The sequence below is a fragment of the Podarcis melisellensis genome, assembly GCF_964234715.1.
Source record: "Podarcis melisellensis genome assembly, chromosome: 9".
Taxonomy (NCBI): domain Eukaryota; kingdom Metazoa; phylum Chordata; class Lepidosauria; order Squamata; family Lacertidae; genus Podarcis; species Podarcis melisellensis.
In genome coordinates this window covers 78,544,425-78,567,532 of record NC_138541.1, presented here as the reverse complement: position 1 = coordinate 78,567,532, position 23,108 = coordinate 78,544,425, and the positions used below count along the sequence as shown (strand labels likewise).

Below are 23,108 nucleotides of genomic sequence, written 5' to 3'. Positions count from 1 at the left end.
ACCCTTAAGGCTGCTGGAACATATTTGCCACCCTTTGTGAAGAAGAATTTATGTATGGCTAGCTTTGTAATCTCCGCCTTTTGAAGGGAGGTTTGCCAATGGTGCTTCCAAGATCTTGTATGATGGAATGTGAGCCCTAGGTAGCTGAAGTATTTTACCTGTTCGAGGTTATGGCCATCAAGCACCCATTTAGACTGGGAGAATCTTCTTTCGAAGACTAAGATTTTAGATTTTTCATAATTAATGGATAAACCATTTCCAGAACAGTAATCAGAAAATTTCCTCAACAGATAATTCAAGCCCGGCCTGGAACGCGAGATGATGGCTGCGTCATCAGCATACAACAACAAAGGGGTCCTTCTCATTCCTATTTTTGGAATGTGTCCATCTGGGTCCATTAAGTTCTCTTCTAGGTCATTTAGGAATAGGCAGAACAATGTGGGGGCCAAAATACAACCCTGTCTCACCCCCCTAGTCATCTCGATGCTGTTCGATAGCTGTCCCTGTCGACCGCATCGGACCTGCAGTTTGGTTCCATTGTACAGGGCTTTTATAAGAAAGAGAAGTCGTTTGTCCTGCAAGATTAGACTCAATTTTGGACCATAGCTGGGATCTGGGGATGGAGTCAAATGCTGATTTCAGGTCCATAAAGGCCACGAAGAGTTTACCCTGTAGGTGTCTGGTATACTTCTCAGCTAGGAAGGACGGCATTAGACAGTGGTCTGTTGTTGAATGATTCTCACGGAAAGCTGCCTGGGCTTCAGATAGTATATTATGTTCATTTAGAAAAGTTGTCAATTTGCTACTGAGGAAATGGGCATATAGTTTCCCAATTATTGAGAGCAGGCTAATAGGCCTATAATTGGAAGGTACATTTGGGTGGCCTCTCTTAAAGATTGGGACTACTATAGCATGTTTCCAGCTATATGGTACCTTACCAGAGTTATTTACTACCGTAAAGAGTGCTGCCAGAAGCGGGGCCCACCAGTGCTGGTTTGATGTAATCACCTCAGCTGGGATAAAGTCTTTCCCCGGAGCCTTTCCGCTCTTCCTCCACAGTTGGACTTCCTCCACAGTTACCGGCCTCCAATTAGGGAGCAGTGACAATTGTACCCTGTCATCCTCCTGTGAACTGGAAGGGAGGTTTGGATTTTCCATAAATATATTTCTGAAGTGGTTCTCCCAAACCTGAGCTGGAATGACACAGCTGGGGGCTGAGGAGCTATTTCTCATTGAGTCGGAGACCAGTTGCCAAAAGAGTTTAGTTTCATTGTTTAGTGAGGCATTCAATAGTAGGGACCAGGAATTTTGTTCGGACTGCCTTTTTTTTGAGGCCAAAAGGGCTTTGTACTCTTTTTTGATTTTGAAATAAGATTGAGGTAAGTAGCTTAATCCAGCGTTTCTATAGGCCAAATAGGCGTTCCTTAGGGCTTCCTTCTTTGTGTGGCACTCTTGGTCAAACCAACTGCGCCCTTTCGCAGTGCGTGGCTTGCCGGCTGAGTTTATGTTAACCGAGACCACATCCTGCAAGGACTCAATGAGATTTTCATAAGCTGTCAGGGAGGAGTCTATTGATAAATTGTTTATTATAATTGATCTTAACTTAATTGCAGTTTGTGAATTCAATCTATTCTCAACTGCAATTGCTATCTCAGGTGTCCATTTTTTCCTACGCAATGCTGGATCATTTGCTTTGTCTATGTCCTCATGTTCCATGTGAGAGTGCTGAATTGAATTTTGGCCGGTAATGGAGATGATAAGAGGTAAGTGGTCACTTTCAGTCCTATTATCTATTGTGAATTTTTTAATTGATTCGAAGGCCTGTCTGTTAGTGAGACAGTAGTCTACTGTGCTGGCCCCATTTGAATTTATGAATGTGTACTCGCCTTCTCTGTCCCCGGGGAATGCCCCATTAGCAATGATCAGATCCAGACTTATTTGTAAAAAAGCCAGGCAGAATCCAGCATAGTTGATTTGGCAATCTTTCGAATGTCTACGTGGGGGTGGGTTTAGCAAGAGGGCGCTATTTTCCTTTAGATCTCTTAATATTGGGAATTTTATTTCCAGGCTATCATCATTTGAGCCTATTCTGGCATTCATACTAAAAGAATGAAGAGCATCATAAGGTGTTAATAATTTTAAAATTATGACAAGATCCTGTGCCGACAAAAATCCTGGTGCTACACAAAAACCAGCTACCTTGGCAGGAATCTCAGGAAACTGGTTAACCAAGAGGTAATCCATATAAAACACTTTGGATCACTTTGCTATTGTTGTTGTTAAGACCCTCGTGCAAATTCATCAGCATATTGCCAGACTTGAAACTTTACTATAAAGCGTCCTGCCTATGTTGGATAAAAAGAGTGGATAATTTTGCAGAATACAGATTTATTGGATTTGGAGGGATGGGACAACAGATTTGTATGGCATGCTTATTTGGCTATGAAAACATCAAAGTACACAGGAGTTTTCTGCATCACATAATAAGGAAATCATTATATACAGTGTGGGATAGGTATAAAAACCTATTAGAACAAAAAACACCTTGGTGGTTATCCCCCCTAGAGGCCATTTCAGTAAAGAGGAAAAATATTGGGGGAAACTGGGCAACCTATAAAGAAATATTAGAGGAGGAAGAAAACCAATTAAAATTGAGAAAGTTTGAAGAAATCAGACATCATTTCACAGATTGGCTGCAGTACCATCAAATAAAAGACATTTTAAAATCAGATAGAAGAAAAGGATTTGCAACAGAAGTTTCAAGGTTGGAAAATGACTTACCGTATTTTTCGCTCCATAAGACGCACTTTTTTCCTCTTAAAAATTAAGGGGAAATGTCTGTGCGTCTTATGGAGTGAGTGTGTGGTCCCTGGAGCTGCGGGGGGGGGGGGGACGTGGGTTTCCCCCGCCAGCCCTGACAAGCTCTGGGAGCAGCGGGAAGGCTTCGCGCAGCCTGTCCCGCTTCTCCCTGAGCTGCTCTTTGGGGCTGGGGGGGGGGGACTCAGACTTCCCCTGCCAGCCCTGGGAGCAGTGGGCAGGCTGCACGCAGATGCCCCGCGCTCCTGAGCAGCTCTGGGGTAGCCCGCGAAGCCTCTGCAGGGAGGCTTCGCGGGCTACCCCAGAACAGCTAGAGAGCGTGCTGCTTCTGCCTTAGCGGCACAAATCCTCTGCAGGGCAGCAGGGAGCCTTCATCCCGCTGCCCTGCAGAGGCTTTGCGTGGCTATCCCTGGCTTTTGCGGGAGGTGGGGGAAAGGACAGAGCAAGGCTCTCTCACTTCCCCCACCTCCTGCAAAAGCCCCCAAGAGCCGCACTCCCTTTGAAGAGCTGCGCGGAGCGTGTGTGCCGCTCTTGGGGGCTTTTCTCCTCAGGGAAAAGCCTGCAAGCGCCGCACACACACTCCACGCAGCTCGTGAAAGAGAGTGCTGAGCAGAGCCTGGGATGCATACAGGCTCTGCTCAGTGCTCCCTTTAAATAATTTTTTTCCTTGAAATCCCCCTCTAAAAACTAGGTGTGCCTTATGATCAAGTGCATCTTATGGAGTGAAAAATACGGTAATACAAAATAAAATGAAATTATTATCTAAAATGTATAGACAGGAGTCTAGACTGGGAAGTAAAAGAGAAAGAAATCAAAGAAGCAATGATCAAATGGTTAAAGGATTTTGGGCATACCATTCAGATGGCTGCTTGGGAAAAATTATGGACTAGAGATCTGAAGTTTACTGCTTGTTACACATTAAAGGAAAACTTCATGAAAATATTTTATAGATGGTACATGACCCCCAGCAAATCGGCAAAAATGAACAAAACAAATTCAAACATATGCTGGAGGTGCAAGCAGGCTGAGGGAACAATCTGGTGGGGGTGTACAAAAAAAAAGGGATATCATTTATGAGGAATTAAAAAAATGTTTAAACAAACATTTGCAAAAAACCCCCCACAAAAACCTGGAAGCCTTCCTTCCTGGAAGCTATGGCTTCTTTTTCCCCGCGCGCGCTCTCCCGGCTGGAGAGGTGACGCGCGGCTATAGAGGCTCCTTCCATAGCCGCGCGTCACCTCTCCAGCCGGGAGAGGGTCGCAGGGCTATGGCGTCTTCGCTCCATAGGACGCACACACATTTCCCCTTCATTTTTGAAGGGGAAAAAGTGCGTCCTATAGAGCGAAAAATACGGTAGGTAGATTTGCCTTTAAATGCAAACTGAATAGGGACAGAGGGAAACTTGGTTTGGTCCACAACTATAAGGGAACTGTGTATCTGAAGAAGTGTGCATGCACACGAAAGCTCATACCAAGAACTAACTTAGTTGGTCTTTAAGGTGCTACTGGAAGGAATTTTTTTTGTTTTGACTATGGCAGACCAACACGGCTACCTATCTGTAACTGGAACCAACCTAAATTACACAACCTGGACTAAAGCATGAATTAGGATGGCATCAACATTACAGTTCAGCCTTCTCTAAATTTTGCAATGCAGCTCCCAGCTCAACAAAACTGAGTCCAATTGTATGTTTTTGAAGAAGAAAAGGATAAAATGCATTTGGAAAATGTCTACACTGAGATAAGAATGCACAATTAAATACAACACTGTGTTTAAATGCTTATTTAAATATGATTGTTTAAATACAAATTATTGAACTTTTTTTTTGAAAAAAATACAAATTAATGTAGAAATGGGAAGGAATGGACAAATGGGCACATGAGAAACAAATGTTTGTGGCAGGGTGTGTGGGGAGTTATTTTTTGTTTCATATCATAACGTAATAAGGAAAAAATGATGAGCTTGCCCTACTCAACCACCTGGTCTGGCTTGGTGATGGCATCAACAGCCAGCAGCTGGCCTCATCCTGGAAGCCTTCCAGGCTGGGCAGGGGCTGAGGTGTCCCAGCTGCACTGCCTGGATGCTTTTCAGCAGTGATGTTGCTTCTTTTTTTACATATCTCATTCTGTATTGTAAATAATAATGATGAATTAATTGCTTTTTTACATGTCTCTCAGCATGATCAATAGATGTACATTTGTGTACGCATGCATGCGCTAGAGCTTCAGGGTTCAGGCCTCTTCTGCATCTAGGCACTCTTGGGAAGAAGAACTGGATAGAAATAAAAGGCACAAATGAAATAATAGCAACTGATAATTTCTGAGCAGGAGGAGTGGGCATACCTTGATTCCGATGCACATGCAAGTTAATCCATGTGCCTATTTGAGATGCTGCTTCTGTCTCTCTCGCCCCATGTAACTGGTGTTGGTTGCAGCTGTTCCACCAAGTCCGTTGTGTGAATAAACATTCTTATTAATTTTATTTTATTGTAAAAGAAAAAAGCTGTTATGGCAAGTTTGTTAACACATGCTGTTTCAGAAGCTAATGCCACAATTCCATTGCAGAGTAAATTAAATGGTATTTAATAGAATCATAGAATCATAGAGTTGGAAGAGACCACAAGGGCCATCGAGTCCAACCCCCTGCCAAGCAGGAAATACCATCAGGGCACTCCTGACATATGGTTGTCAAGCCTCTGCTTAAAGACCTCCAAAGAAGGAGACTCCACCACACTCCTTGGCAGCAAATTCCACTGTCCAACAGCTCTTACTGTCAGGAAGTTCTTCCTAATGTTTAGGTGGAATCTTCTTTCTTATAGTTTGGATCCATTGCTCCGTGTCCGCTTCTCTGGAGCAGCAGAAAACAACCTTTCTCCCTCCTCTATGTGACATCCTTTTATATATTTGAACATGGCTATCATATCACCCCTTAACCTCCTCTTCTCCAGGCTAAACATGCCCAGCTCCCTTAGCCGTTCCTCATAGGGCATCGTTTCCAGGCCTTTGACCATTTTGGTTGCCCTCCTCTGGACACGTTCCAGTTTGTCAGTGTCCTTCTTGAACTGTGGTGCCCAGAACTGGACACAGTACTCCAGGTGAGGTCTGACCAGAGCAGAATACAATGGCACTATTACTTCCCTTGATCTAGATGCTATACTCCTATTGATGCAGCCCAGAATTGCATTGGCTTTTTTAGCTGCCACGTCACACTGTTGGCTCATGTCAAGTTTGTGGTCAACCAAGACTCCTAGATCCTTTTCACATGTACTGCTCTGAAGCCAGGTGTCCCCCATCTTGTATTTGTGCCTCTCATTTGTGCCCAAGTGCAATACTTTACATTTCTCCCTGTTAAAATTCATCTTGTTTGTTTTGGCCCAGTTCTCTAATCTTGGGAGTTTTTTCTTCTGTGTTCACTTCAGCTTGTACACAAGGGCCTTTCTCAGCTTTGCCATTTTCAGTGGTTTATTAATGTTTCTGTTCATAATTCCATTCACTTCTCCCAGATTCACAACAGCATCCTTTATCAATTATGCCATCTCTGGGCTAAGCATACTCAGCTTCCTCAACTATTCCTCATAAGACTTGCTTTTCAGACCCTTTAACATCTTGGTCACCCTCCTCTGCACATGTTCCAGTTTGTCAATAACCTTCTTGAATTGTGTTGGCAGAATAAAGTGGTAGTATTACTCCCCTTGATCTGAACACTACTTCTGTTGATGCAGCTTAGAATAGCACTTGCTTTTTTTGCTGATGCATCACACTGTTGACTGCTTTCAATCTTGTGGTTGACTAAGACCCTTAAATCCTATTCATGTGTACTACTGGCAAGCCAGATCTTCCCCATTCTATATTTTTGCAGCTGGTTATTTCTGCCTAAGTGTAGAACCTGACATTTGTCCCTACTGAAATTCATTTTGCTTTGGCCCAGTTCTCCAATCTGTTAGGGCCATCTTGAATCCCCATTCAGTCTTCTGTGGTATTGGATATCCTTCCCGTTAGTGTCATCTGCAAATTGGATGAGCATACCCTCAATTCTTTCATTCAAGTTGTTTATAAAGATGTTGAACAACAATGGACCCTGTGGCATCCCACTTGTCACTTTTTCCAGGGTAATGAGGAACCATCAGGGAGTATTTGGGAGTCTTAGTCAGTCAAATCCACCTAACACTAATCTCATCAAGCCCATATTTTACCAGCTTCTCCACAATAATATCATGGGGGAATTTGTCAAAAGCTTTACTGAAATCAAGATAAACTACATCCACAGCTTCCCACTGATCCACCAAGCTTGTAATTCTATCAGAAAAGAATGAGATTTGCCCCGCCTGGCATGTCTTTGAAAAACCTATGCTGGGTCTTAGTAATCACAGCATCCTTTTCTAAATGCTCCCAGAACAACTGTTTAATTATCTGTTCTAGGCCCTTTCCTGGTATTGACATCAAGCTGACTGTTTAGTAGCTCCCTATGTCTCCCCCCCCCCTTTTGAATGTGGGGACAACATCCCCCCATGCTTCTTCTTTGGGCAAAGTATGCGCTTTGCTGGAGGAATTCACTGAATTCACACTGGGGAGACATAATAAAGGAATGGGGTCAGTTCAAATTCACTGGTCCCCAGATATTACAGCAAGGAGTGGGGAGCCCCAGACCTAGGGGTCAAATGCAGCCCACTGGCACCAAGAGGCTGCCAACTGCTGCACTGAGGTATTGTGGGAAGTTTTAATTGTGACTCCCCAGCACCAGCTTTCACCACCATTAGGTGAAACCTCCTGTAGGTATAGACAAGAGTCCATCAGAGCCCCTTCAAGTGTGGGACTGGATCCGTGTTGGTGCCAGCTAGTTTCCCTTAACAGCTGCTGAGCAAATTGCTAGGAGAGTTTGCTTTTTATTATATAGCATCACAAACTACTTGAGAGAAAGCCATTTCCTGTCCCTCCTTCCCACCCCACCCCTTTATCCCCTTGTCTTTGTTTCGTTCTTCCAAACAGCTAAGCCGAAAGGGAGAAAAAGGAAAAGCTCCCATTTTGGTGCCTGTGATTTCAACACCGTATTCATGAAGCCCGCTATCTCTCTTCTTCAGGGCGCTTCCTGGATCCGACCAATTACCAGCTCCCTTGATGTATAACACCATAAAACCCTTAACCTCATTATAGAAAATTTCTTTTGAATGGCCTTTAAAAACCATCTCATTACACAGGAAGAACTGTAATTACCTTTAACAAGACAGAGATATTGCACAAGCCAGTGAATTTGGGCTGTCAAAACAGCCACGGTGGGAGTCCGTCTCCAGCTGGTATTTGTCACAAGGGCAAATGCTCCTTAACCTTTCCTACCCTGTCCCATTCTTGCCCCTAGACCTCTGACTTTGCATCTTGGGAACGGGTCTAGGGTTGTCAGAGGCAGCTCTGCCTTTTCTCTCTTTGCTACCTTTGGCCCTTAGGCCTCTCTGCCCGCTGCTCGGGCCTCTCCCCAACCCTCCTGATTTATATTTTAAGCTTTGTTTAAAAATAAAATAAGAATTCAGAACTAAGAGGCTGCTTTCCCCCTCCACACCTCTCAGTCACTTTTCCTTTTGTGATTTGTCTTTTAGAGAATGAACCTGAAGGCGGGGACTAGTCTTATCACTGATATTTTTTGTAAACTGTTCTGGGAGCCTTTTTCAACTGAAGAGTTGTGTTAAAATGATTTAAATAATTTAAAATAAATAAATAAATAAAATTTATATATTTTAAAAGAATACGTATGTGTGATGGGGCATTTGAAAGGTACAAATAGCAGGGTAGACAGCACAATCTGTTACGCATCTATTCAGAAGTAAACATCATTCATTTCAATAAGGTTTGATACAAGGCAAATAGGTATAGGATTGCAGCTTGAGTTACAATTTTCACCTTAGACTGGGAGAAGCAGATCCAATCAGTTTATACCAGAAACTACAGTGGCTGAATGCATTCAGGATCCCTAAAATGAACGAAGACACAGACAAGTCTTAAGTTTTGTGCCTGAGCAAACTTACCCTACATAGCATTATAACATACGTTCGTGTTACTGCCAACAGCTCCAGATTGCTTTGAACCTGTCCAAGCTTTGAGCTGAGTGCCATTTTGCTATCAGCTAAAGAGGACTCCCACCTGGAGAACTTCCTTCTTTGAACATCACAAAGACGGTTTGCACTCAGTTTATTGAAAGGATTTTCTTTTGAGGGCGTTGGGAAGGGGCTAAGCGGTCTTTTAAGGAGAACTTTTTCTGCCCTGGTAGTTGCCAGGATTTATTTCAGTGTGATCTAAGTAGCCAAAATGAAACAACATACTTCAGAGCTGCTTGACCAGAAGGAAATGCCCTTGACAAGTATCCCGTGTCAGTGCTGAAGGGGTTAAGTCAGTTTCCATTTCTACATATGTCTGACTCAAACAAAGGCACATCCACAAAACATTCCAGCCCATCTGTCACTAAAGTCATTTTGTTCTTGTGCCCAGAATCATTAAAAAATCCTGCAAAAAAGTAAAACTAAACATTTGTTAGAAAAAGCTGTTTTTGTTGCCAAGGCTGTGATATTTGCCTTGCTTTACAGAGATAACATTTAAATCCACCCTGTTCACCTCAAAACACCCATCCACACATCGTGTTGAAAGACCAAGGGTGCAGTCCTCCAGAAGGTCCTCCTCTGTGTACATCCAACTGGAGCAGGAATAGGGATGCTTCTAAGGGCTGCATCAACAAGTAAACAGTTGAGTGGCTTTAACCTAGCGCTGCCTTGGATACAACCCCCTTCTCTTGGCTTTAATTTCTCACTGGGTCTTGGAGTTCCTATTTCCTTCAATTGTCCGGAGCTGTGTGTGCAGTTGCCTTGTGTGGTGTAGTGAAGATTGCCACCTTTTCAGTGAAGGACGCTCAGGCTCTGGAGTAGCTCCACCCATGCACCCAGGCCTCCATTGGATCACCCTGGGCAGGAAGGAGAGGAAGAGGGATTCCTCTTGCAGCTAAGCTGGGCTTCAGCAACAAATTCTTTGCCTGGTGCCCAGTAACACTTGTGCAGATCAGAAAACCCTGTACACCCAGCCCCCCCCCTTGATGCAGCCTATGTACAATCACATCAGGACGTCATTTGCTTCTTCTTTTAGCCAAATAGTTTTTATTAGTTTTCCAAATTTTAAACATTCACTACCAAATTACATCAAATTTAATACATTTTTTTTCCAAATAAGATGACTTCCCACTCTTCTTCTTAGATGTGTCCCTACTTTCACCTATTTACTGCTTTATATTTCAATTCACATTTCAATCCTTTTATCTAATCTTAAATTTCACATCTTACAATTTAATTCTTTTTTCTTCTTGCTTTCCCCATCACCCTCAGCTGTCTAGTTTTCAGTTCCTGCTCATATACTCTACATTATCTTATTCCCTTATACAGCAAAAGCAAAAACAAGTGAGGTCTCTCAGCAATGAGGACCTTGTTTTCCGATGAGGGTGAGGTTCAGGCTACTTCCTCAGGCACAGAAACATCGGTATTCAAGGTCCTCCTGGCCTCAGGACAGAGCCCGGCCACCCCCACTCCACCCCCGCTGCCTCAAAGGATGAATCCCTTGTAGTATTTCTGCATCCACAGTTGACAGACTCTCATCTGTCCTCCCAGTTGAACGATGTGGCCCAGGGAGAGAGGGGGAAATAGTGGAAGTGAACAACTGGCTTCGCAAATGGTGTAAACAGGAACGGTTTGGATTCTTAGATCACGGACTGCAGTTTCTTGAAGATGGACTTCTGGCAAGCGATGGGCTGCACCTCACACCGGTTGGGAGGAATGTTTTTGCAAAAAATCTCAGAAACCTCATCAGGAGGGCTTTAAACTGACTAATGTGGGGGAGGGAGACAGTGCTCCTGAAGGTAGGAGTCTATCAATTGATGAAGATGATCATCTAAATGTCATAGACTGAATGGAGCAAACAGCACACAGACCTACTGGTGGGAGGAAAAAATCCTTAAATAAGAGACATGGGGGAATGATTAATGGACTTCAATGTCTGTACACTAATGCGCAAAGCATGGGAAATAAACAAGATGAGCTTGAGCTCTTGGTACAGCAAACTAAATATGACATCATAGGCATCACTGAAACCTGGTGGGATAAGTCCCACGATTGGAATGTAATAATGGAGGGATACAATCTATTTCAGAGAAACAGACCAGACAAGAACTGGCAGATGTGATTTCAGAACCACTGGCAGTCATCTTTGAGAATTCCTGGAGAACAGGCGAAGTCCCGGCAGACTGGAGGAGGGCAAATGTTGTCCCTATTTTCAAAAAGGGGAAAAGAGAGGACCCAAATAATTACCGCCCAGTCAGTCTGATATCAATACCAGGGAAGATTCTGGAGCAGATCATTAAGCAAACAGTCTGTGAGCACCTAGAAAGGAATGCTGTGATCACCAATAGTCAGCATGGATTTCTGAAAAATAAGTCATGTCAGATTAACCTGATCTCATTTTCTGACAGAATTACAAGCCTGGTAGATGAAGGGAATGCAGTGGATGTAGCCTACCTTGATTTCAGCAAGGCATTTGACAAGGTGCCCCATGATATTCTTGTAAAGAAGCTGGTAAAATGTGGTCTTGACTATGCTACCACTCAGTGGATTTGTAACTGGCTGACTGACCGAACCCAAAGGGTGCTCATGAATGGTTCCTCTTCATCTTGGAGAAGAGTGACTAGTGGGGTGCCACAGGGTTCTGTCTTGGGCCCGGTCTTATTCAACATCTTTATCAACGACTTGGATGATGGACTCAAGGGCATCCTGATCAAATTTGCAGATGACACCAAACTGGGAGGGGTGGCTAACACCCCAGAGGACAGGATCACACTTCAAAACGACTGTGTCCAGTACCGTGTCCAGTTCTGGGCACCACAGTTCAAGAAGGACACTGACAAACTGGAACGTGTCCAGAGGAGGGCAACCAAAATGGTCAAAGGCCTGGAAATGATGCCTTATGAGGAATGGCTAAGGGAGCTGGGCATGTTTAGCCTGGAGAAGAGGAGGTTAAGGGGTGATATGATAGCCATGTTCAAATATATAAAAGGATGTCACATAGAGGAGGGAGAAAGGTTGTTTTCTGCTGCTCCAGAGAAGCGGACACGGAGCAATGGATCCAAACTACAAGAAAGAAGATTCCACCTAAACATTAGGAAGAACTTCCTGACAGTAAGAGCTGTTGGACAGTGGAATTTGCTGCCAAGGAGTGTGGTGGAGTCTCCTTCTTTGGAGGTCTTTAAGCAGAGGCTTGACAACCATATGTCAGGAGTGCTCTGATGGTGTTTCCTGCTTGGCAGGGGGTTGGACTCGATGGCCCTTGTGGTCTCTTGCAACTCTATGATTCTATGATTCTAAAGAGAGCTGAAGCCTACCATTGGTGCTTTAGTTGTAACTTTCTATGATTTTATACTTCAGGTTTGGTCCGCCTGCCTAAGGCCAGAGGCAGTTTTAGGGTCATGTGACGGGTGCAGCTGCAGTGGGCACCATGTGGCTGGGGTGACCACAACAATGCCGCAGAATGCAGCACAAGAGGCAGGGATACCAGATTTTAACATTGAACAGGGCGTTCCTGAAATTTGAGAGCCCCATGACTGCCCCTGCTAAGGCTTCAGTTAGGTGTATCTCCTGCAGAAGTTTTAGCAGGGCCCCTTGGAGCAGTCCAAGGTCCTGTCTGCTTGGCTGAGACCATTGACTGAACACCACCTGCTCCCGTACGAACCTCAAGCTCCTGCAGAATTGGAACCCGCCCCCCTCTCCCCAGAGTCTTTCAGAAATGCACACATCTTTGGCAGTAATACAGGAGGAGCAAAGAGAGAAATGCCAAGAAGGAAAGGAACATAGGAAGAGGCCACATTCCAAATCCAAATATTTGTCCATCTCCAGAATAGTCTACCCCGACTGGCAGAGATAGGTTGCAGTGGTGGGAAAAGGTAAGCTGGTGGCCCTGTAGGAAATATCTCTCTCTCTCTCTCTCTCTCTCTCTCTCTCTCTCTCTCTCTCTCTCTCTCTCTCTCCCAACTATTGTAATTGTTTGTTAAAATCTCTGTATTGTATTTGAGTAAGTTGCAAACTGCACTGGAGTCCTGCGAGATGAAGGACAGTTTTAAGATAGTAGCTAGATAGATATAGATAGATAGATGATAGATAGATAGATAGATAGATGATAGATAGATAGATAGATAGATAGATGATAGATAGATAGATAGATGATAGATAGATAGATTTAGATAGATGATAGATAGATAGATGATAGATAGATAGATAGATAGATGATAGATAGATAGATAGATAGATAATAGATAGATGATAGATAGATTTAGATAGATGATAGATAGATAGATGATAGATAGATAGATGATAGATGGATTATAGATGATAGATAGATAGATGATAGATAGATAGATAGGTAGATAGATAGATAGATAGATAGATAGACAGATAGATGATTGATTGATAGATAGATAGATAGATAGATGATAGATAGATGATAGATAGATTTAGATAGATGATAGATAGATAGATGATAGATAGATAGATGATAGATGGATTATAGATGATAGATAGATAGATGATAGATAGATAGGTAGGTAGGTAGATAGATGATAGATAGATAGATAGATAGATAGATAGATAGATAGATAGATAGATTAGATTAGATAGATAGAAAGATAGATAGATAGATGATAGATAGATAGATGATAGATATAGATAGATAGATAGAGATAGAGATGATAGATAGATAGATGATAGATAGATAGATAGATAGATGATAGATAGATAGATAGATGATAGATGATAGATAGATAGATGATAGATAGATAGATAGATAGATAGATAGATAGATGATAGATAGATAGATAGATAGATAGATAGATAGATAGATAGAGATAGATAGATAGAGATAGATAGATAGATAGATAGATAGATAGATAGATAGATAGATGATAGATAGATAGATGATAGATAGAGATAGATGATAGATGATAGATAGATAGATAGATAGATATAGATAGATAGAGATAGATGATAGATAGATAGATAGATAGATAGATAGATAGATAGATAGATAGATGATAGATAGATAGATAGATAGATAGATAGATAGATGATAGATAGATAGATAGATAGATAGATAGATAGATAGATAGATAGATGATAGATAGATAGATGATAGATAGATAGATAGATATAGATAGATAGATGATAGATAGATAGATAGATAGATAGATAGATAGATAGATAGATAGATAGATAGATATAGATGATAGCAATGATTTCCCGCAGTTTATGGAATAACACATGTGAAAGGTCCACCATATGAGTAAAAGAAAGGATGCTAAATGAGCCCCTGGGCCATGGGGAACCCTGCTCGGGTAAAATATTTGCCTCCAGTCTGCATTTATTATAATTGGTGTCTAATGTTGGTGGGGATTTAGTGGCAGATATTAAAATGGCAACAGTCATTTTAAAAAATTACTCAAATGGCAATTGATTCTCTTTCGCTCTCTTTTGATTCTCAAGCCTGGGCAACTGAGGGGTGGCAGCCTGAGGAAAATCTAAATAAATGAATTGCTGATCAAATTTCTCCCCTCACGTTCTTCCTCTTCTCTGCGCTTCGTTACCTGCTCCTTTTCTCAACTTTTCCTCCCCAGATTTCATTTCGCACGGATCAATATGGCACTAATTGAATATTGTTAACCTGCTCTCCAACACGATGACACACTCATCTTTTTTAATTAGTTTATTTTCTTTCCGTAAATAGCAATAAACATTGTGAACTGCTGGAAAACTTTAGCAACCCAGCGCCCATTAATTTAGATTATACTGAAATACTTTTACACCAGTGGAGCACTCTTAAAATCAAAAGCCCAGGGAAATCTTGCATGCAGGTTGGGTGGGTGGAATTTGAAATGTTGCACTTTTTTAGGAAGGGTACCAGCCCCCATAAATAAAAATGGATTCCTGTTCTTTAAACAAGAATGCATTATTCAAAGGGATGCTGCCATGTCACATTTTTAAAAATACAACCAGTAGGTGAGGTACCTACAAGCCCTGGCGGGTGCATAGAACATCCCCATGTGCAGCTGGAGAAGAAGGAAAACAGGCCCACCAAAGCAATCCAGGGAATGCCACATTTGGGACCTATTTTTTCAGTTTAGAGAAAAGGTGAGTAAATGGGGACACAGTTCAAGTGTGTAAAGCTATGCATTCTGTGGAGAAACTGGATAGGGAGAAGTTTTTCTTCTTCTCTCGTAGAACTAGAGCCAGCAACCATCCATTGGAAGCTGGATCATGGGAAATTCAGGACAGAGAAAAAGGACTTGCTGCACCTAACACAAACTCTGGCATTTACAGTGGTACCTCGGGTTACATACGCTTCAGGTTACAGATGCTTCAGGTTACAGACTCCGCTAACCCAGAAATAGTGTTTCAGGTTAAGAACTTTGCTTCAGGATGAGAACAGAAATCAGGCTCTGGCGGCGCACTAGCAGCGGGAGGCCCCATTAGCTAAAGTGGTGCTTCAGGTTGAGAACAGTTTCAGGTTAAGTACAGACCTCCAGAACGAATTAAGTACTTAACCTGAGGTACCACTATATTTTAGGATGTTTTCACATTTCTTTTTAATGTTTGTTTTTGTAAGTCTTCTTGAGTTCATCTTTCGGGAAAGAAAAATAAAACAATAGCAGGCACTTTCTATATATTTTGGGAAATGGTTCATCCATTTCTTTGTTCTGTATGTGTTTGGGCGCCTCTTGAGAGAGCTCACCAAACTCAGCATGAGAGTTCCTGAGGTGGGGTGCCAGCCGTCATCTCAGTTTGGACACCAGTTGCCATTTTGAATCAATATGTTGGACCTACATGTCACTTCAGTTTTACTTTGCCTGTTTATTTTTGGCATAGGTTCTGTTGCCTCTTGTTGCCAAAATGGTTGGGTGACACTTTGAATCAAGATTGTGGGACTGAAATATTACTCTGCCCATTCTGCTGCCTTTTGAGATATCATGGCCAAACTGAGTATGGGGGTTCCCCAGACGGGGTCAGCAGTATTCATCAATGTTTGGATTTTGAATGCTATTTTGATTGAAGATGGCAGACCAAAATGTGATTTCAGCATCCCTTCACCTGATTTTGGATGTGATGGGTCCAAACTCACAAATGGCACTATCCATTTAAAAATCACAAAATTGTTTGATCTCTACAAATTCCTGGGCAGTGCCAGGCCCTCCCTGCTAATAATAATAATGATTTGCTACCACAGGATGTGAAGGAGCTTAAATGGCACTAAAAGGAGTTTCATGAAGCTAAAATTATGAATGGATCCTAGCTACAATATTCATATTACAACCTGTTTCTGAGGCAGCATGCCTCCAAATAGCAGTTTCTGGGGAGAACAAGTAGGGAGAGTATTCGGCTGATGGCCTCATGGTTCTCTAGACGGCCGCTGTGAGAAACAGAATGCTGGACTAGATAGATCTTTGTCTTAGCCAGCAGGGCTGTTATTGTTGCTCTAGGTCATGGGTGGGAAAACTCTTGCCTTCCAGATGTTGCTGAACTTCAACTTCCATCAGCTCCAGTAAGCATGATAAATTACCAGAGATGATGAGAACTGTAGGCCACCTACATGGGGTCAGGAAGGATGAAAGGTTCCTCTAACACTGCTGCAGATGGAGTTGAACACCTGTTGGCTCCATTTTGGCTCCATCCTGATGGAGTGCAGACCTGCTACCCATAAGATTTTGGTGTTCAAGGAACATGGGAGAAGATACCAGGAAACATGAACTCAGACAAAAATCTTCACAGAGACTCTATGCACATTTGGTAATATTTTTTCCAGGGGAGCGAGCATTTTTGATGTTTCAGGTGAATCTTGCTTTTGGCCACAGTAGTCATTATGACAGTTTCTTCTTGTAACTTCATGTATACTATATCTTGAAGAAGGCCTGGTTCAACTCCTTTGAATGTCTACTTCTCTTCATCCATGGATGGAGAAGGTGTGATTGTCCAGAAGTTGCTAGATTCCAGTTCCCCCATCATCCCTGACCACTGGCCATGCTGACTGGGGCTGATGGGAGTTGGAATCTTGCAATGTCTGAATGGCCACAGGTTCCCTCCCCCTCTCCTAGTCCACCCCCCAATATGAACAAATAATTTAATTTCATTCAATAAAAAGCAAGTCAGAATCCCAAAAAAGATAATTTCCTGAGAAAAACAGTTGGAGACAGTCTTTCCTTCCTACGCACACATGCACACATATATACACACACACACACACAGAGAGAGAGAGAGAGAGAGAGAGAGAGAGGATTTTGCGACCCACAAATTGCTTTTTTGGGGAGGCCATTTCCCCCCAGTCCTGGAGCTATCAGAAAGCAGCCTTTTAGATGCTTGCTTCCAGATACAAATTTGTGCTGAGCTCTGTTTTCTCTCACCTAGGCAAGAGAATAACAGTTGCCACCAGAAAAGCAATGCCTCAAAAGCTCTGTGAATTATGACACCATATCTAACAGGCCTGACCTTTTCAATATTCTGTATTTTGATTGGCTGTCCATTTCCCCTCAATCCCCACAGGCTAATTAGACTGCGAGTGGCATTGAAGACAGCCCAGCTAGCCAATCCGATTTCAGAACACTGCAAAAGGTCAAGGAAATTCATGCCTAATGAAGTTGCTCTCTGGAGAAATGTTATTATAAGAGGTGGGAATGGGCATTAGCCCTTCCAGGCTGGAGGAAGGGTAGCTGCAGTCTCCTGATGCTAATTTGAAATAGAGCTATACTGCTGGGCTTCAGTAACAGGGATGGTGGGGTGTAACTGAAGGAGAATGAGGCTGGTGGACTTAGGGATGCTGTTGCTAACGCAGAGCTAACCCACAGCCTAGGTGGGCATCACCACCTGCAAAATTATCGCTATTATTCTATGGTGCCTTTGATGTATGTGTCATTTTATTGGATAGAAAAAAAGCCAATCCTCAAACACATTTAAATAAGATTTATTATCAAAATTTCAGCACTGGAAAGAAAGAAAGGCAGCAAGGGATTAATAGGAAGAAGGCACAGTGGTACTGTAGTTAACCTTCATTTTGGTCAGGGAGCAGGATAGGACAGGGTGTCATGATGAACAGGTTGGACCTGTGAGACCAGGGTTCAAATTCCCAATTAGCAATGAAGCTCAAGTGGGTGAGCCACCATTTCATCCTACCCTACCTTGCAGGGTTGTTGTGAGGCTAAAAAGGGGGAGGGGGAGAACCACATGTGTCATCTTGAGCTGCTTGGGGTCAGTTTGTTGGCCCATCTTCTAGCCCTCATGGATGCTTCTTCCTCTCCCTCCCCCACCTCCCTCCCTCCATAGCCCCCACCTGTTTCTGCTACCTGGGGGGGCAGCCATCCCCACCTCCCAATGCCCCACTCTGAGAAAGGATATCAGGGTCCTTCTGTGCCTCCTAGCAGATGCAGTGCACTGGCTGCTGGGCTGGAGTAGCAAGCCCTTTCGACAAGCTTTTCTGCTGTGGCAAAACCACAGCAGGCACTTTTCACAGATGCCTCATCCCACGATGCCTTATATGGAGAGCAGACCATTGTGGCACATGGGAAATTTGATTTTGCTTGAATTCTAACATGTAGCTGCCTAATTCACACAGCTCAAACCAATATATGAACCAAAACATAGCAATTCTTCATAATTCACTTTTCTGAATTTTGTGATGCAGTTCTCCAACCAAGCAACAAGTATGAAAAGCATATATTAGGGAGAAATGTGCAAAAGAAACCTCCAAAAAAATCAAAATTCATATATTAGTGAAAATAACATAATTTATTTTTGTTTCTATAAAAAGGGGGCTTGCAAAAATGTGTATATTATCCAGAACTGCATAAAGAACATGTGTTTATTGGGAGACATTTGCACTAAAATTTGTTTAGTGTTTGATACGATTTCAGAATCAACATTTGTAACATGCAAAGTGGGGAACTGTAAAATCTAATGTTTGGAAAGGTCCCTTTGCACCAACCATCATTTCTCTCTCTGCAGAGTTTGCAGGATAAAGCAACTAACAAATTTAATTATATATATAAAAAATCTGTCCTGAATCTTCCAGTCTTCAGCTTCATTGGGTGTCCACAAGTTCTAGTGTGATAATTGGGGGGGGGGGTGCCTGCTTCTCTGTGTACTCTCTCCATGCATGCATAATTTTATAAACTTCCATCATGTTGCCTCTTGCTCATCTTTTCTCAAAACCTTTTGCTGTTTAGTCGCTCAGTTATGTCTGACTCTTCGTGACCCCCTGGACCAGAGCACGCCAGGCCCTCCTGTCTTCCATTGCCTCCTGCAGTTTGGTCAAACTCATACTGGTAGCTTCAAGAACACTGTCCAGCCATCTCGTCCTCTGTCGTCCCCTTCTCCTTGTGCCCTCCATCTTCCCCAACATCAGGGTCTTTTCCAGGGAGTCTTCTCAGGAGGTAGCCAAAGTATTGGAACCTCAGCTTCAGGATCTGTCCTTCCAGTGAGTACTCAGGGCTGATTTCCTTCAGAATGGAGAGGTTTCATCTTCTTGCAGTCCATGGGACTCTCAAGAGTCTCCTCCAGCACCATAATTCAAAAGCATCAATTCTTCGGCGATCAGCCTTCTTTATAGTCCAGCTCTCACTTCCATACATCACTACTGGGAAAATCATAGCTTTAACTATACGAACCTTTGTTGGCAAGGTGGTGTCTCTGCTTTTTAAGATGCTGTCTAGGTTTGTCATTGCTTTTCTCCCAAAACTACAAAGTCCCAAATATGTTTACCTTTCTTCATAGGGGAGTTGCTCTGTCTATGATCATTTTGGCTGCCGTTTTCTGAACTCAACAATATCAATATCCTTTTTGAGGTGAGGAGATCAGAACTGTAACAGATTTGTATAACATCATTATTATATTGGCAGCTTTATTTTCAGTTCCTTTCCTAATGATCCCTAGCATGGAATGTGCCTTTCCAATGGCTGCCACGCACTGGGTCACAAAGCATTGTTTGGGAGAAATGCGCAGTAGCCTTTGTCAAGCAGGTCCCAAAGTGTAAGGGCAGAGTGTGGTTGCAGAGCATCTGCTTGGTGTGCAGAAGTTCCCTGGCATCTCCAGGTAGGTCTGCAATAGAACCTTGCCTGAAAGCCTGGAGAGCCACTGCCAGCCAGTGTAGACAATACTGAGTGAGATGGACCAGTATATAAGGCAGCTCGCTATGTCTGCAAACGTAACTGGGCAGAGAAGGATCTGATCACAGAGAGAGCTGATGAAATGACAAATAGAATATTGTTTGATGCATTTAAAACAATATGAAGGAAAGGGAGGGAGGCAGAAATGAAGAAAGCTCGCTTTGTGGGTGACTGGAACTTGGAAAGGCCAGAGATTCTGGCACCAAGAGGGGACAGTTTCCCCACAATTACTCATAATTAACAGAGGGAATGACTAATTGTGCAGGGAAGAGTGGGCAGCTTCTGGTGCCAGGTGGGCAGCTTTCCCTTCAAAAAAAGGGAGACGGTCTGCTCTTTCCAATCAAGGCCAGCGCCAAATAAGCCAGCCTGCCATGATAACCCAGCAGCCCCCCCAACTTCCTGAGCTACATTTCAGCCTCTCGGATTCCCCTTCCATATCACTGACACCCTCTTAAATTTCTGGCTTTAAACCACTGTAGTGATTTTATATTTCACTGCAGGGAGAGAAAAAAATCTTCCTGCCATGCAATAAACACATGGAAGAGAGAACATCAGACAGAGCCATGTGGTAAGTTATATTCCTCTAGTGCTTTCCTAATCAGGGATATTGCATTGTACTGGGTATGACTTAGATTGGACTAGTTCAAGGGTGTCTCTGACTATATTGCTTTGGGTGGGATTTAATAGTGGATCATGCCTAGTGAAGTTTTACTCAGAGAAGACCTATTGAAATTGATGGACCTAGTTTAGTAATGTTCATTCATTCTAGTGGGCTTCCTCTGAGCAAAACGTAGTTGACTACCACTCATGGTATTACATGCCAAATATTTTTGTAGGATATATCTCACTATGCAATCCTATACATGCCTATGTGTCCCACTAAGTTCAATAGGAATTACTTCCAATCACTTAAGTATACCTAGGACTGCAGTATGCTTAGAGTATTCCAGGAGCTTTGGATTCTACAGTTTCTACTTTTATGAAAAACCCCTAAAGATTGTGGGCACAGCATAGCTCAGTTAATCACCAGGCATAGAATTTCATAAATTCTAGTGCAAAATAAGGCTGAAAATTGCTAGTTTAGTGTGATAGGTGCCCCTCACAAAAAACTTTGTCTGAATATTCACCACCCCCTCCACAGTTGCTTTGAAGCCACTGGAGCTGCTGCTGCTTCTCCTTTCCTGGATTAGTCACATGATATGTTAGCCAACTAGAGAGCATGTAGTGATCAGGAGAAGGCCACAGTTCTGCACAGATTTGGCTTGGTCAACCTTCTCCAGCCGAGTGCCCTCCAACCAGCATGGTCATTGATCAGGGTTGATGGGAATGGCAACCGTAAACATCTGGATAGTGTCATGCTGAGGAAGGCAGGCTGGGTAAGGTGGCATCCATGAGCACAATTAAGACCGGGGGCAATGGATGGAAACTTTCCCCCCCTAGATTACTGGTTTTATGATGTCAGTAAAGTCAGTTGAGAGTGAGGGCAAGAGATGGGAACACACAAGTAAATAGGTAAGCATTCAGATGAAGGTGAAATAAATGAAAGCTTTGAAAAGGGGGGGGTATATTTTTTGACAATGCTGAGAATATATGGACTTAGCCCCTCTGTAGATAAGACTCTCACTCTTGGTGGAGCTGTTGGGAGTCCAACAGCCTCTGAATGGCAACAGATGTCCCGTTCCTCTATATGGATTCTTGCCCCTTTTCTCCTTTGAAGTTAAGCTTCTAATGCCGGGTTTGTAATTTATAGCACAGGGCCACATTAAGAGATACCCATCTACTCAACTGCTCCTTATTTTGGTACTTGTAATATGTTTTGTAGGAAACCCTCTTCCTTGGATTACACACACACACACACACACACACACACAACCCTGCTGCGCACTTGCTGGTGGCTTCAGAATTGTCTACAAAATGACACTTAAATGTAAGGCCTGGCTAAGGACTTTTCTCTGACAACCAACAAATGAGATTCTTCAAGTGGGTCAGGGTATTGTAACCTGTACTCCCCCCCTCCCACTCTCTCTCATTAGTAAACTGGCAATGATGCAAAACAAATTAATGAACAGATTTCACCCACCTTTAAAAAGGTGGTTATTCAGAAGCATGTGTAGTGTCTTCTGGCCCATAATTCAGAATGTAAACATTCTGGTACAATTTTGTGTTTGCAGAGGCTTTAACATGCTATAGCAAAATGCTTACATTTATAAGACTGGGAATATGTAGGCAGCATAAACATGGAAAGGAGAACATGCCCCATCCGCTCAGGCCCAGTAGGATAGCCAACGATCAGTGGGGGGGGGGAGGAAAGGGGTATTTGGAGGGAGGGGTTAGGCCACCCTGTGTCTCCTCCCTAGCACCGCAGCCAAAGGATACAAAAGGCAGCCTGATGTCAGGGCGCACGCCGACCTCTCGGGCCTTAGCGGTGGGGCCCTACGCCCCCTCCCTTGTGGCCTGCTGAAACAAAAGGCCGCCATGCAGCCTACAAGCAGGGCACCCTGTGCCCTCTCAGGCCTGGTGAGGCGCTCCACGGTGAGCAGCGGCAGCGGAGGGGCCTTGCACCCCCTCCCCAGCCACGGAAAACCATAAAAAGGCTGGCAAGCAGCCTGTAATCCCTCACCGGAGCACATCCTGAACCTGGAAGAAAAGAAACAGTGAGGTTTGACCGAAGGGGTCGGCCTCCTTCCCCTGACCCTCGCCCCGCGCCCTGCCGGCCGTCCATTGTCCATTGTCCTCCCAGGACGAGAGCCACCCTAACCCAGGGGGGAGGCACAAGACCAGGTAAGCCCGTCCGGCGTCACAAACCCCACCCACCTGTTGGGAAGGGAGGATGGAAATTATAAGACTGGGAATATCCATGTCCATGCAACACCTATTTTATTTTAAGCAAAAAGCAAAGAAAATCCTAGGAAAATCCTGGAAAGAAACATTTTCTAAAGCTTTTTTTTTAAGGTTTTTTAACAACAACAACAACATCACGCCCATCTTTCTGGGCATTTGAAGTAAATGCTTCCATTTTCAAATGTGCCTCAGAAGTCGAATGGCTTCTGCTGAGTGTTTCTCAATTTTCTCAATTAAATTTG

General features: G+C 43.3%; 1 protein-coding gene across 2 annotated transcripts in view; it reads left to right on the top strand.

The window, feature by feature from the left end:
* Positions 1-23,108, top strand: part of LINGO1 (leucine rich repeat and Ig domain containing 1) — a 629,635-nt gene that overhangs the window by 370,466 nt on the left and 236,061 nt on the right. The window lies entirely within an intron of this gene.